The sequence below is a fragment of the Peromyscus leucopus genome, unplaced genomic scaffold (genome assembly GCF_004664715.2).
Source record: "Peromyscus leucopus breed LL Stock unplaced genomic scaffold, UCI_PerLeu_2.1 scaffold_137, whole genome shotgun sequence".
In the NCBI taxonomy this organism is placed as follows: domain Eukaryota; kingdom Metazoa; phylum Chordata; class Mammalia; order Rodentia; family Cricetidae; genus Peromyscus; species Peromyscus leucopus.
The window spans coordinates 245,349-262,263 of NW_023504523.1; the positions used below are offsets into that span (position 1 = coordinate 245,349).

Genomic DNA, 16,915 nt, shown 5'->3' on the forward strand with positions numbered 1-16,915 from the left:
AGCTGCGGAAACCTTGAAGGAAAAGCCGCATCTGTAGCAGCGATACCAGAGATTTTCATAGCCTGAGGGAAGGGCGGTCCATGCATTGTTCACAACTAGAGTTCACTGTATGTGTGTTGAGCAGTTGGGTTCATGTACATGCTCAGCAAAGAGTAGGGTCATTTAGCACAATTCACCAGTGTATCTAAATCAGTTCAGATGGAATACCAGTTAGAACATATTTTACAGCTATGGGCACCATGGAAGAGTTGAAACCTAAAAGAGACAGATTAAAGATCACCAAATCATCCCAGATCACCTAACATCCAGATAGGAATGTTAGTCTTCTGAAGGTTAATTCACGTGGCTTCCATTCAAAAGAAAGAAGGGCTGGAGAGATGGCCCAGTGATGAAGAGAGATGATGGCCCAGTGATGAAGAGAGATGGCCCAGTGATGAAGAGAGATGATGGCCCAGTGATGAAGAGAGATGGCCCAGTGATGAAGAGCACTGGCTGCAGAGCGCAAGGACCACGTTCAGATCCCAGCACCATACAAACCCTGGGTGTGGTCTCAAGTAACCCCAGCACAGACGCAGGCAGAGACAGGAGGCTCTCTGGACCCGCCAGCTTCCAACCTAGTGGGAAAGTCCCCAGCGGACAAAACAAAACCTTAGACTCCAGGTCCATTGAGAGATGCTGCCCTTGCACCCCCCCCCCAAAAAAAAAAAGTCCAAGGCATAAAAGGATGCTTCCTTGAGCATGCATGTACTCTCTGACTGTCTGTCTCTCTCACGACACACACACACACACACACACACACACACACACACACACACACGCAAAAGTGAAGGGAAGGAAGGAGAAATGGAATCCTACTGTATTGGGTCTTGTGTTCTCATGTGCTTTCTCACTGTTTCCTTAAAGCCCGGTGAGATGCCAGCATTTCCCACATATTCAGTCCATTTCGGTTTGGAAACTGATTCCTGCAAAGCCTAAACCATAGCTGAGCACCGGGGACTGAATTTCCCTTACGACACCCTTTCTTCCCTCTGTACCACACAGTTGCTGGTGCTGTTGATAACTGTGGCCTCTCCTGAAGTTAAGAAACTGCTAAGGAGGGAGTACGGGCAGAAGGAGAGCTCCAGCTCAGGATCCATGCATGGCTTCCCAGTCTCAGAGGTTCTCCAACCGGATGCAGTCATGGGAGCCTGAAGCAAGGGGCGAGGGAGGGCCAAGAGTCAACTGGGTAAAACCTACAGTGTCCATTCTGCAGCTGCAGCTGAAGGCTGCTGACAGCCAAAAGCTTCCGGGGGCCAGGTATGGATGGCAGTGCTTACCTGTAAGCCCAGGGCTTGGGAGGAGAAGGCAGGAAGACTTTTGGCGTGAGACCAACCAGGCAAGATCCTGAATCTCTCTCTCCCCAAGAGAGCCCAACCCGTGTCCCACTGTCCCCGTCCAGCGAGGCCGAGGGCAGGACAGTGAGATTTCAAAGCAGGTTCTGAGACTGCCTTCTGATGGTTGGCTTCCCCGAGGAGACCAGCAGCCGTGGGGACAGTGTGAGGAGACCCAGGCCAGCTCGCATAGCTGTAGCAGGTCGCCGAGCACTGTGACTGCCGCAGGAGGCAGGTGGGGCTGGAGCAGCAGGGGTTAAAGATCATCTGGCAAGGGGGTGCTGCCTGGAGAGGGTGGGCCATCCTCTGGGGTGGGTGCCTTGGATGACTTTTGAGGTTCTCTGTAGCTCTGTGCATCTCAGACTTCTTTGTTTTATGATAACATATCTGAAGGTACAATACACTTATTTATTTTTTTTAAAGGTTTTTAGTCTCCAATAAAAATTTTGGATGACATTAGAAATAAGTAAGAAGACACTCCTGACACAGGAAATGCCTCTAACCTTTGTGAGCCAATGTCACTGTCTTAGTTATGGCTTCTATTGCTGCAATAAAACACCATGACCAAAAAGGGAGTTGAGGGGGAAAGGATGTCTTTGGCTTACACTTCCACAGTCCACAGCACTGTCCATCACTGAAGGAAGGCAGGACAGGAACTCATGCAGGGCAGGAACCAGGAGGCAGGAGCTAATTCAGAGACCATGTAGGAGTGCTGCTTACTGACTTGCTCCACATGACTTACTCAGCCTGCTTTCTTATAGAACCCAGGACCACCAGCCCAGGGGTGGCCCTACCCACAATGGGCTGGGCCCTCTCCCCTCAATCACTAATTAAGAAAATGCCCTATAGCCAGATCTTACGGAGGCATTTCCTCTGTTGAGGTTTCCTCCTTTCAAATAGCTCTGGCTCATGTCAAGTTGACTGGCAGCGCAGTCTGTAACAATGTAATTGCCGTCTCCTGGGAGCAGCATCTAGTCACTGCTGGGAGTGAGGAATCCTGAGTTGGCCAAGAGTGACCACTTCAATATCCTCTGGGTGGGTCTAAGGCCATTTGAGAAATTCAATCAAGTGTGGTAGAACACTCTGGTAATCCTAACATTTGGGAGCCTGAGGCAGGAGGAACACACACTTGAGGTCACCTTGGGTGACATAGTGAGACCCAGTTTCAACACACACACACACACACACACACACACACACACACACACACACACACACACACACACTTAGTTATCATATATGAATTTAGGGGACCTGGTTTTCTCATCCTCTTTTCAGGTGATTGAGGAAGAGTTTTCATATCTGACAGTGAAATATGACTGTATGGGCTTCTCTTTGTTCATGCCCGCTGTGGTCTTAGGTAGACATTCCTTCTCCTGAAGATAAGGGAGCTGGCAACTGCAGAGCCCTTGGCTCTTGCTGGCCGAGCACTCTGTTAGTGAGCTCTGTGGTTGGCCTCCCCAGCTGTGCGCTCTGAAACAGATAGTGCCCCTTCTGTCCTTTAAAAAGCATAACCAGGAATCGTCTAGTCTGGTGGAGAGTCTCTCCTGGCTGCAGGGCATCTGAAAGGCAGAGCCAGCCAGGTGCGTGCTCGTGGTATTTGGAGGAATAAATTGTGTCCATGGGAAGGAAGAACCCCCAGGGACCCACTGGGACAGCTGTGGGTATCCTGGGGAGCGGAGGGGAGATGTCTAACCGGGCATAAAATGCAGTGAGGTCCCTGTGCGGCCTGTTGCCCTCCACCCAAGGCTGCCGCTCTTGGGCTCAGCGAGCTCTGGCCAGTCCTCATTCATATACTCTCTCCCGTATGTGCATTTATTTATAGTCATCCTCCTGATGAGAGCTAAGTATTGCGCACTCCTACTGCGCAGATGTCAAGAGAATGCAGGCATCACTTTCCCCCTCACGCATCTCTTTCGTCATGGTGACTGTCATCCTTTCGGTAACATCCATTATGTAGCGCATTTGTGCATTAGGTTAAGGACTTAGCCTGCATTGTCTTACTTAATCCTTATTACAGCCTATAAAGTATCTCCATTAGGGTTCAGGCACATCAGATACTTTCCCAAGGTCATAGAATGATAATGGGTCCCTCCCTTCTGGCCATAGAAGCATCACCATAGCTTGTAAGTTCCTGTGTGTGTGTGTGTGTGTGTGTGTGTGAGAGAGAGAGAGAGAGAGAGAGAGAGAGAGAGAGAGAGAGAGAGAGAGAGAGAGAAAGAGAGAGAGAGAGAGAGAACAAATTGCTTGTTTGCATTAGGATGTTATGAGGATTCTTGGATCTATCTATCACTAAGTGCCCTGGATGGCCAGCAACAGCATATAGAGACAATGGACAGGCTGGACAATCTTCCTTCTTGCTGATAAATGAGGGAAGCAAGTCAGCAGTGAGTATTTGGTTTCTGTTATTGAATAGGCCATTCTTGGATAACAATACCTCTGGAAATGCAAGCCTGTGAAATTTAATAAAATACCAGGTCACTGGAGAAGCCTGCCTCAGTCCCTTCCTTCTTGCCCTCCTGTGACAAACTGTAATGGAAGAAAATGGAAAGATAATATCTAGTGTGGTCTTGGTGATCAGTTCTTTAGGTCACCATTCCCTTATCCTTAGGAAGTTACTTAGAGCCTGTGTGATCAGAGCCTAAAAGATATTTTGTCAAAGCTGTTCCTGTCTCTGTCTCTGTCTCTGTCTCTGTCTCTCTCTCTCTCTCTCTCTCTGTCTCTGTCTCTCTGTCTGTCTGTCTGTCTCTCTCTCTCTCTCTGTGTGTGTGTGTGTGTGTGTGTGTGTGTGTGTGTGTGTGTGTGTACCCCTGGTGTCAGTCCTCACTTCTGCTGTTGGAGAGCGGGTCTCCTTGCTGCCCCCTGCTGGGCATGCCCCTGCAGCTGAGCTTTGGGGACACTCCTGTTCCCACCCCACCTCACTGCTGCAGCGCTGGGATTGCAGAGCCCAGTGCTGTGCCCGGCTCTCCGTGAGTCCTGGGGACTCGAACTCAGACCCTTGTGCCTGCACAGAGAGCACTTTACCCACGGAGGCATCCCCACAGCTCCCAGCTTTTTGAAAGCGCCAGTTTGGGAATTGAAGCGATGACTGGTTCTAGGTTCCCACTGAACCCCAAAGCTCCCCAAAGTGAGCAGAGAGGCCGAACGCCAAAATCAGAGGTGGGGGGACTCTAGTGCAGTCAGAAGAAACTCGGAACAAATGGGGCGGCGCCTCATTTTGAATCATTTTGACCTTAACAGAAAAGCTGCAAGTGTAGAACAAAGGACTCCTGTGGTGGTATTGTGTTCCCCAAAATATTGTGCACCCTAATAAACTTATCTGGGGTCAGAGAACAGAACAGCCACTAGATACAGAGGCTAGAAAATGGTGGCACTCACACCTTTAATCCTGGCATTCCAGAGGCAGAAATCCCTCTGGATCTCTGTGAGTTCAAGGCCACATTGGAAATGGCCAAGCATGGTGACACGCCTTTAATCCCAGAAAGCCAACCTTTAATCCCAGGGAGTGGTGGTAGAAAGCAGAAAGGTATATAAGGCGTGAGGACCAGAAACTAGAAGCATTTGGCTGGTTAAGCCTTTAGGTTTTGAGCAGCATAGTTCAGCTGAGAGCCATTGGGATGAGGACACAGAAGCTTCCAGTCTGAGGAAAACAGGATCAGCTGAGAAGTTGGCCAAGTGAGGTTAGCTATGGCTTGTTCTATCTCTCTGATCTTCCAGTGTTCACCCCAAAACTGGCCTCAGGTTTGATTTTATTAATAAGAACTTTGAAGTTTCATGCTACAGACTCCCATAAACCCTCTGCCCAGACTGTCCTTTTTTCTTTTTTTTTAGTTTCTACAGTTATTTCCCCCCAGCTCTCTCTGCACACACACTTTTATTTCACTGAAATTTTGGAGAAAAGGATTCCTGTGTCATTATGCCGTTCTTTGAGGCTTTATTCTTTATATCCTGGGCACAGTGTAGTTTTCTAACACAGGTCCTGTCCCTGGGAAATGACACTTTGGTCTCCCATTCATGATGTCAGCTTCTAACAAAATGCCTTTCAATGTTGTTCTCCCATTGGGTACAGGATCTGGCCCTGAGCTTACGTCATGTTTCATGGTCTTGTTTCTTCAGCACGGTTTAGTTGGGGGCAATTTTTTATAGAGCTGACACCTTACTGTCTTTGAAGAGTTCGGGCCAGCTTTTATTTATTTATTTATTTATTTATTTATTTATTTATTTATTTATTTATTTATTTATTTATTTATTTTGGTTTTTCAAGACAGGGTTTCTCTGTGTAGCTTTGCGCCTTTTCCTGGAACTCACTTGGTTGTCCAGGCTGGCCTTGAACTCACAGAAATCCGCCTGGCTCTGCCTCCCGAGTGCAGGGATTAAATCCAAGATTGCCTATCCCTGACTGGCCTTCCAGCATAGTGTGACTTTTCCAAGGCACTGTAGACAGAGGTACCAGCGTTTGCCCGACTCTCACTGGTGGTGGATTTTGACCACCTGGTTGAGTTATGGTCTCATTTTTTCTGATGTAGTGATAGCATCTTTCCCTTATAGCCAGCAAGCCTTGTTCTTAACCATTTCTAGCCTTTAAGGACATAAATACTGGTGGTCTTAAACCTCTAAGTCATAAAATCATGGAGTGCCTTAGCGGGCACAGGCCTTAGGATTGCCAAGTGTATGTCAATGTTAATAGATTATATTTTTCCAAGTAGTTTTAAGTCCACAGCAAAATTGAGCCCCACAGTCTCCCCGTGTGTCCCTTGCTACCTACAGAGGCCTTTCCCGCTCTCAGCATCCTACACAGGATTAGGAAGGTTAAACTGAAGAACCTATGTTGCTACATGTTGTCACTGGACCCTGCAGTTTCTGTTAGGGTTTGCTCCCACACATTCAATGTGCTTTTAAAAATCGATGTAGAATGTATATTTACTGAACTCAGAATACCTCGCTAAAGTCTTGTGTAAGAAATACAGTTTTCTGCATTTCGTTTTTAATTATGCCTCTTCCTTGTTCCTTCTTGTAATGATTCTATCTTTATAGTTTACTTCGCTTTAAGGTCGGCTTTTAATAGCATATCAACGGAGAGAAACAAGCTGAAGCAGTTGATGGAGCTGGATGCCTCCTCCCCGCCTTCTGCTCAGGTCGTCGGGCTGAAGCACGCTCTGTCATCTGTAAGTGATGTGTGTGTCTTTGCTCCATCAATGTCTGCAAATGCGGCTGGGCTTGTGAACTACTAATACTTTCCATTTCCAATGGCTGCATTGAAAATGGATGACTTTCATGGTTGAGTTGAATCTTGGGGAGAAAAACCAAACAAATTATCCAAATGATATTCAAGCCTTTCTTCAGAAAGATTCTTTTGCATTCAAAAGAATCCCAAACCATAGTAGCCAGGATTTCCTTGAATGTTCAGTTCTCTGAGTTTGATTTCTTCCAGTTTCTCTGAATTTTTCTGTTTCTATCAAGCTTTTACTGTATGTTTGTCTGGGAGTCTTGCAGACATTTGTTGGTTATGATTACAAAGTCTGACATTTGGGAGATTTTGTGGCTCTGAAGCATCATAAGTTTAGATCATCTTAACAAATAACACACGGCAGCAAGAAATTTCCAACTTACACGTTTTCTGTCTCCACTGCAAAGTGCTGATCCTACTTAATGCTCTTCTAAATATGTGAGTGATATTTTATTTGAATAAATAGTACAAAAACCTTCAGCTTTTCCTCTCATGGACACAGAGATGAGTCATGAAGGGATTGTCAGGCAGACCACTGCCATGGCCTCAGGTGAGTCCCAGCTGGCCATTGTCACTCATGATTATTTTCTCAGCTTCCGTTTGTTGCTCGGAATGGCTGGGCTCTGTTGATATGCTGTGTCCTGATGTTACCTGAGCAGCTGAAGGTGTCTAACACTTTAACCTTGACCTCTGTCAAGAAGCCAGAGGACCGTTGAAACAGCAAACGAATTTGCTCTTTGCTCCTTGCTTGTGCTTTGGAATTCCTGCTTTAAGAAGAGAAAGAATGCATGCACATGTAGCATTACTGTATGAAGCACCACTGACTTGTATTTTGGGTCAGGTGGGAATGACTATTAGGATCATGTGACCAGAAACCAACATAAGTACGGAGGGGGGAAAAAAACCCATTCATGGTTTCAATTTGTCATGCTACTGAGAAAAACAATGCTACCAATGTACTGTTAACTAATGATTGTTACAGCGCAATGTTAATGATGGACAGTACTTGCTGGCTTGCTGGAGATATTTCGGATGCTTTCATTCAGTGGCAATTCCAACTGTGCTATCTTTTGTTTGTTTTGTTTTGTTTTTTTTAGGACAGGATATCAGCCCAGTAGGCCTCATGGAATCATGTGGTCCTGCCTCCACCTCCCACGTGTTTAAATTGTAGTCATGTGCCCAATTATGCTATTTTTGAAAGAAAAATTTTATAAATAATATTGGCTCACTTTATATGTAGAGTCTCCATCTTTAAATTTTATTTATTTGTTTCTTTATTTTGGTTTTTTTTTTTTTCAAGACAGGGTTTCTCTGTGTAACAGCCCTGGCTATCATGGAACTCGCTCTGTAGTTCAGGCTAGCCTTGAACTCATAGAGATCCACCTGCCTCTGCCATCCGAGTGCTGGGATTAAAGGCGTGCACCACCATGCCTGGCTTTCCGAATCCCTTTCTTAAGGTTGGAGAGAAAGAGACATCTTTTGGAACTTGGTGAACAGCTGGCACAGCTGTTCTTCCACTTTTTCTTTGAGGTTTATTTCTTGCTGGTACACACTCTCATTGTTCCTGTCTGTGTGGCTCTTAATGCTTTTAGAAGGTCCCTCTGATGTTGGGGTCCCTGAAGTTCCTTCCCATGGACCTCCTCTCCCTTCCCCTTCTCACAGAGGTCCAGTCTTCTTGCTAATCTACTTGGCTACACTTAACTGGACTACAGTTTCCAGACCAGATTTGCATCACCTTTTCTAAGGCATGCACTCGCACATCACATTAACAGTTTAGAAAGAAGTAAAATAAAACACAGGATACTTTCTTTCCCTTTTGGCTTAGATTTCTGATTTAGCCCAAGACTTATTTCTTCAAAACTATTTCTTCTTAGAATAATCACAGAACTATTACAATGGGTATATGAATATACAGGTACTTGAATTTGATATATATATATATATATTATAAATATAATAGATATTACCACAACTTCTAGGCTTTGCTAAGATTCTAGCCACTATAACAGTGATGTGTTGCCCCAAAGGGGTTGTTATATGTGGTTACATGACCCTAGTTCTTGTTCAGAGTTTTCTCAAATGATTCAAGGGTTCTTAGAATCACCTCTGTCCTCTGTGGCCACTGAAAAGTAAAACTAGAGCCAGGCCCTGGTGTCCTTGTAATCCCAGCTCCTGGGAGGAGAGGCCAGCCTGGGCTACAGAGGGAGGACCATGTTTTCATACATTCAACAGTGATGATAAGAAAGGAAATAAAGGAAGTCCTTGTGGAGATGCAGGCAGTAGACAAGGCAGTGACGAGAGTCTGCCCCTCCTAAAGATAGATCTATAGTCCTGATGCACAGGGGTGCCAAGGGAAGGAAGTACACGGCTTCCTGTTCCCGTGAGCCGGGTCCTGGCAGGGACGTTGAGATAGGAGGTGGGGCCAGTCCCAGGAGGAACTAGAGTCTTGGGTTAATTTGTTTTATGTTCGTGGCTCACACCCAGCACCATGGTCTGTAAGCATTTAAGATGTGTAAGTAAGGTTGCTTGTTTATTGTTTGAAAAGTATACCATTTTATTCCCCCAAATGAGTAAGTCACCAGCATTCGCCTTTGGTCCAGTGCAGCAGCGTGATAATGAACTCACACTGGGTCCATGTCCGCTGGCATCTTGCCAAGGACAGGAGGGCTAGGAATCACTAGGTTTGGTGGGATTGGGGGGTCCGCTCCACAGATCAGCATGGCAGGAAGAAAAGATCCTGTGAATCACCAGTTTTAAACTTGATGTTGTCTATGGCTTCCTTCTGCAGCCTTATTAACCCTCTTCCCACCTGGGAGACAAGATTAACAAGGAGGATCTCGGACCCATTTGTTACTCCCAGCTCCTGCTGGAGAGCAATGGGGAAAGCCGGATGGACACACCCTAGGGGGTCCTGCCCAGGGGGATCTTCGCTTCTAGACTTGCTTGTGCCCAGCGCGCTGCTGCGTTTTCCTGAACTGTCCATTTACTAATAAAGCCCTGCTATTTTTAACATATTCCAGGCCCTAGCACAAAACACAGATCTTAAAAGAACGCTTACGCAGAATCCATGCGGAAACTCTGCTCCTCGACTCTCCGCGCTGTTTCCAAGTCGGGGGACAACCTGGCAGAGGTGGGTAGGTCTCCTCTGATGACTGTTCTCTGCGACTGCCACCCAGTCCCCAGAGCCCTCTGTCCAGTGGCATCGCGCTCTGCTCCACCCCCTTGAGTGGCGGCCATGCTCCTGGCCTCCCCTGGCGATGCCACAGTCCAGCTCTGGCTGAGCACGTGGGATTCGAAGCTGGGCCGGCAGAATGCTGCTCCACACACTGGTCGGCTCTCTCTTCAGCGAGTCCTTCCGTGTCTCTATATCTCGGTCCCGCTAAGTGTGATTCCTTTCACTGTGTGTTACCTGAGTGGGGGCCAGAGAAAGACAGGGGCTTTTCCTTGTCGTTTCTGAAGAAACCTCCATGTCTGTGACCCAGAGTGTCCAGGTCCTTGCAGGCTTCTTGTGTTCTGCAAAAGCCATGCTCCGTCTTTACCATCACTGTGCCTTTCCCTTCTTCCTGTTTTGTTTTTTCCTCTTTCATAACACAGCTCTGTACTCCTAGGGGCAGAAGTACTGTGCTACCATCAGAATCTATTGTCAGTAAACACATTTTCGGAAGGCCTTTTAACTGAGACGCAATAGAGTGTCATTTGCCTCTTGGGCCCTAGTTCAAACCCACAGACCACCGACACACACACCGAGACACACACAGACAGACAGACACACACACACATGCACACACACACAAAATGAGGTCTTTTCTCAAGGCTTGGGATTTTTGCCCCAAATGGTCCTTTGAATGTGTTTAAAATGAGCAATTTCAGAAAAATACGTTGTGAGCCTTGGAAAACAAGAATGGGTAGGAAAGGTGGAAGGTGTTTAATAAGTGTCTCTGGTATTCCGATGTCTCTACCTCAGATGTGCAAAATTTTCCATTAACAAACTGGTTAGATTTAAAATGAAGATAGGGAAGCAGGCTGGGGAGGTAATGCAGTCAATAAAATGCCAAGGACCCCCCAAAAACCCACATAAAAAATACAGGTGTGGTGGCGCATTCTTGGGATCCTAGGATGGGGAGGTAGAGACAGTTGGGTGACAGGCTCTCCAGCCAGCCTGGCCTACATGGTGAGTTTCAGGCCAGCAAAACGCTGTCACCTCTCTCCAGCAAAGGTGGGCACAGGGTGAACGTGGCTTCCGGTGGGCAGAGACTCTCTCCTCAAATCCCAGACACCTGAGTTGGATCCCTGGGCCCCAGAGGGAGAGAACTAGTTCCTCAAAGTGGTCCTCTGACCTCCTCATATGGTTTACAAAAGAAAGAAAGAAAAAAGGTGGGCAGAGCCTGAGGAACGACACCCACAGGTGTCTTCTCCCCCACACGTCTCTCACACACTGTGCACCCCCACACTCACACACATAGGGAAGGTCACAAAGGGCTCGCGTATACATTTGTAAAAGACCCACACCGTCCCGACTCTGTGTGTGAGCTGAGGATGAAGGAAATGGAGGCCAAGACACTGGACCACCTGTCCTAGATGCAACACACACATGCTGACAGGCCGGATGATGCTCCAGGCCAGAGCTACACCCTCATGGCGGTAGCTGAGGATGGAACTCCTCTGCAGGAGACCTCCAAGAGACCAGCCCTGCACCCTCCAGCCTGAGGGCCTGGCACTTCAGGCCCTTTCAGGTGTGCACATGAGCTGACATGGGCCCAGACTTTCCCGGGTCTGGCCGTCACTGAGCATCGTTTGCTGCAGGCACTGTGGCATCTCCAATCGCACACTGATTTCCAGGCACTTCTTACCATTCATAATACAGATTATCATCATGTAAATCACACTTACATGTTTTATGATTAAATAGATAACCTTCACCTAGCATTTGTGAGCCCGTGTCCAGTGTCCAGGGTGCATCACTCAAGCTGTTTGTGTTTTGAGATAAAACCCAAAGCCCAGGTCTACAAAAATGCTCATTTTGGGACCAGTCTCAAAAAGGGATAACCAGTAGAGCGGTGGTGGCGCATGCCTTTAATCCCAGCACTCTGGAGGCAGAGGCAGGCGGATCTCTGTGAGTTCAAGGCCAGCCTGATCTACAAAGCAAGTTCCAGGAAAGGCACAAAGCTACACAGAGAAACCCTGTCTCAAAAAACAAAAAAGAAAAAAAAAAAGGAATAACCAGAGAGCTGAAACACGCTGAACTGTTCAGGAGGGTGCTACACAGCCTTGAACTTGTCCTTCCACAGCATTCTTGGGTTGGTTATGTGCTTGTCTCATTTATTTCCTCTTTCAGACAGCTTCTGTTTCCCATGGTTAGACTTTTTTTTCCCCACTGAGTGACTCAAGGCTAACTTTCCCAGCAAAGAAAAGCCATTGTTGCCTTCAGGAAATAAGAGCAGAAATAAATAAGAATGACCACATAGACTGGAAAAAAAAAAAAAAACAACAACAACAAAAAAAGCAGCCCCTAAACTGTTTGTGTGTGTGTGTATATACTTAAAAATATTAAAAACATTTATTTAGTGTGTATATGTGTGTGCACGTGCACACACATACATGCACCACAGGACATGTGCGGGTCATAGAGCAACTTGCAGGAGTTTGTTCTCTCCTTCTACCATGTGGGGTCTAGGGGTTGAATCTAGGTCAACAGTGGCAGGTGCCTTTATAGACTGAGCTACCTCACGCCCCCTGACTCCCAGGAGCCTCAGACACCTTACAGCAGAAGGACGGTCCCCAACGATAGGTTCAGTCCACGGGCTTCTGCCTGTCTGGCCTCCCGCTGTTTATCTCCTTCCTGTTGCCACTTTTGGCTGTACAAAGGAGCTGCTGCTGGTGTTGGGCCAGATACTGAACCCCAAGATCCCTTCTTCTTAGAAATGACCCCTCAACTTACTCAAGACACCCCTACTATGGATTCCTAAATGTGGCATTTTAATATCACCAGGACAATATTGAAGATTGTATTATTATTATTATTATTATTATTATTATTATTGATTATCTTATATATTTTAGATTAGAAATCAAAGGTCAAGTGAGATCTGTGGGAGTAATGTCTAATATCTAAGTGGCATTTAAGGATGAGCATGATGGGGACAAGTGTAATCACAGCACTCAGAAGACCCAGACAAAAGGACAGCTTGAAGCCAGCCCAAGGTTAGATAGTGAGTTCCAGGCCCTGTCTAGATAATAGTGAGATCCGGTCCAAACAAATTAATAAATCCCGTTTAAATCACCTTTAAAACATCTATAATTTAAAAATAAAAAAACTTAAGATACTTAATCCCTTTATTTTATGTATATGTTTCCTCAGTTTGTTTTTTTACATTGGGATCAAACAAAACACTGGACATTATTGTACAAATTCTTCCTTCACCTTGACTCTGCAGAGGAGGGGATGGTAGCTTCAGTTTAGAAACAGGAGAAGTAAAGCCCAGAGTGGTTTAATAACTTCCACCAGAAACACAGCTTATAAAATCAAATCAGGATTTAAATTCACAACTCATGAGGCCAGAATGTGTGTTCTCACCTCAGTTTCCCACCTCTGTGTCAAGAAGAAAACGGGCTGATCCTGAAGACAGAGTGCTCCTGGAGGGTCCTCCTCCTCCTTGAGTGGGTGGTGGTGTGGTGGGGATGACTGTCTGGGGCGTGGGCGTGGCTTTTCTGTTTCTCCTTCTAAAAGAAGGAGATACGTGGATAGAAAGGCCTCTAAATCCAGTGGGAAAAAGGCAGATCATTCAATAAATTAGGTCCGTACAGTCAAAGCAATTTGAAAAGAAGCTCAGGTTTTCTTCCATTGTGTGCTAAGATCAAGTTAAATATAAAGTTGAGACAAAAGTCAATTTGAATATTTATCAAACTGCTAGAATAAGGATCTCCTAAACTGGAGAGTAATAAAAATTTTCAAAAGAAATGTTAACTAAACTTGACTTTTTTTAAATAGAGAAAATGTTTCAAAAATAAGAAGGCACATTAAGTAAAAACAAAGAAAAATATCTTCAGTGAAATGACAGCCTTATATAATGCTGAATCAATGACAATATTTTTAACCTGTGGACAAGGGTCAAATAATACTGAGTAACTTAAGAAATCAAGAAACAGTAGATATAGATAATTCACACTGACCAAGCATCGCATACATATTTCTGGGGTTTGTTTTTCTGAGGGATTTAAAAAAAAAAAAAACACCTTTCATTTTCCAAGTCTGTCTTGAGGGGTTTAACTACTTAGATATATTCAGGAATATCATCAGGTTATCTTACTGGTGAGTGAGTATTGTAGAGCGTGTGGACACAGCCTAGATGGTAGAGCTGGCTAGACACCAAGTCTCTATGCTAGAAGCCACTATAAAAATGCTCACAGCATTGCATTTTCTTGCTATAAACCAACAGAGAACACGAGTGTCATCTTTGTCTGCTTTTTGTCCACTTCAGTGCTTCTGAGCAATGGAGTCTCCTCTCTCGTGATTGGAGTGTGTTCCCCTGGACACCTCCTGGAGGACTGCCTGTGGCTGGCTCGCTGTTGACCAGTTTTCCTTCTGTGAGTAGAGTGCAGTCTAAAATACTGGCTAGAAAGCGTAACAATGACACAGCCCAGTAGTTGTGTATTATTACGGTCAGCACTGTGCACTGGGCATCACCCCATCTCCTGCGCTGTTAAACAGCGAGCCTCGGCAGGCTCATCCACTCCAGCGTCTCCACAGAGAGAGTCACATCACCCTTTGCTGTGGTGACATCACCAGGGGACAGGAATTTTCTAGCTCTATATGATCTTTTGTGACACTTGGTTAGAAATATCATTGGCACGTGGCTGAACTATTACGGTACAGGCAAACAGGTGTTCAGAAGGAAGCCCCTGCACCACGTTTCCTGGCCTGTCCCACAGCAACATTCTACTGCTCTCTTTTTTATAAAAGAAGTCTAAGGAAAATGAAATCAGATCAGCACAACATTTTCTTAAGTTGTGGTGGTAGAGAAAAGGTTTTCTTAAATGTCGAAGTAACTAGTAATCCCATGTTATAGTTTAAACAGTTTTGGTAATTCTACTTCTGGGAAATGGTCTGAAAATGATTTGTGTAAAGGCATGCAATGATGCTCTCTTTTGGATTGCAGTTCTGCAGCTACCTTTTCCTTCCAGTACAGAACTGAACTGCCCTCTATAACACACTAGTGGAATAAAACACTGTTGGTTGGAGTTCATTTCTCAGACACTTCTTCCCGCCTGGGAACTATTCACAAGGTCAAGTAATTGTATTCACAAGGTCAAGTAATGTAATGGACAAGGTACACACATGGACAGTTCGATTCCTGCTTAAAACAAAAAAACACAACTTTTTAGACATGTGTGTGTGTGTGTTTGTTTGTTTTAAACAGGGTTTTACTATGTATCTCTGGTTGCCTGAAATGTACTATGTAAACCAGACATCTGAAACTCAAGGCAGTCTTCCTGACTCTGCCTTCTGAGTTCTGTGGTTACGATAATGAGCACCCATGCCAGGTACACCAGTATTTTAATATATATATATATTCTCGATATGAGTGATGGATCTTTTTGAGGGGTACCTACTCTATTTGCATTTTTGTGTATTTTATTATTCAACACACATACTGCTTTTATCCTAAGAACACATTACTGTTAGGAATTTTTTTAATGCATTTTGGCTGAGAATTTTTTTAATTATGTTTGTAAATTGTATGAATTATAGTTATTACAAAAAAAGTATGTGAATATATAAGATTGGCGAGAAAATGTCCAAGGCTTTGTAGCAATTGCTGCAGTGTGATGGGATTTGGGGTGTTATCCACCCCTCCTTTTTTTATGTTTAGTTCGTTGTAATATGCACAACAGGTAGATAGCCTCCTGAGCTTCAGTGAGGGAAGTGACTGCTGAACTGTGTTCCTATTTTAAATAAGACCTGTGATCCTTGAAAAGCTGTGCTGGAGGGCAGGTGTCCTGGTGTTTTCAGTATGAGATCATAAGCTGTTGCTGAAGTTATGGGGCACCAAGAACAGGTAGGGGCTGGGATCCCAAATCTGAAATGTTTCAAAGCCCAAACGTTTTGAAACAACATATTACCACACATGGAAAATTTCCATACCTGACCTTATGTGACAGTGTCCATCTAAAATCAGTTCCTAAAAATACCCTACCTTACCCTCAGACTTCATGCCTAAGTACATAGGAAATGTAAGGAACTTGATGGTGACACTTTGGCCCACTCCTGAGATACCTCATTATATTTTTAGAAATCCCTTTTAAAAGTGAATCCAAAACACAGCTGCACTAACCATTTTAGCTAATGATTTTTCAACATGTCTTGCTTTCAGTGTTGATAAGTCAGGAAATCCTTTTGACCTGTCAGTCTGGGAGGAGGAATCTAGAGCAGGTAGGTGTGGTGATGAATTAATGAGAAGCACAAGTGAATAAATCATGAGCCTCTCCGAACATCGGCCCACAGGAGACGCGGGAAGATTCTGTTGCCTGCTGGGCACTGCGGTACCTTCAGCTCCGTAGCCTTGTGCCTGGGTCTTCGGAGGAGAGAGGCATTTATTTCCTTTAAGAAAGCAACCGCCTGCTACTAATGGGTGAAGGCTCACCGACATGGCTGCCTACATAAGACCAAACAAATAGGACACCTAAAGATGTGATAACATGGCAGAGGGAATCTCATGGGGGCCTCAACCCTAGACAAAGAACTTAGGCTACTAAGAGGTGCTGAGAGCAGAAGTCTTTCCCAGGAAAGATTCCCCCCCCTCCCCCCCCCGTTGGTTATCCAACATCACATGGTCGGCCCTGGAAATGTCCATATAAGTAACTTTATGAAGTACTTCTATACGTAGAAGTAAGTGTGTGTGTGTGTGTGTGTGTGTGTGTGTGTGTGTTAAAGAAAAAGAAGCCATGAATTTGAAAGAGCAGGGGAAATACATGGAAGGGTTAGAGGGAGAAATGGTGTAATTATATGTTAAATTTCAAAAAGTCAAGAAAAATTATTTTAGAAAGAAAGCAGCTGCCGTACATGGAGATCTTTGTAGGGATAGAGAAAGCTGGCCTTTAGAGGCTGTATAAAGTATTTAAACCCGTACCTTGGGCTGATGTAGAAAGACTCCAAGAGGAGAGATGTAGAATTCCCTCTGTTCCTAACGTTCAAAGGACTCATTGCTGTGTGTTAATTAGGAAACTGCTGAGGCCTCCTGTCCCAGTGGACCTCCTTGGGCACAGTATCTGTTGATGAGAAGAGCAGGGACATCCCGAACTCAGGAGACCTTTGGGCGTG

General features: G+C 45.2%; 1 pseudogene; it reads left to right on the top strand.

The window, feature by feature from the left end:
* LOC114689781 overlaps positions 1-16,915 on the top strand; it is a 110,623-nt pseudogene that overhangs the window by 14,718 nt on the left and 78,990 nt on the right.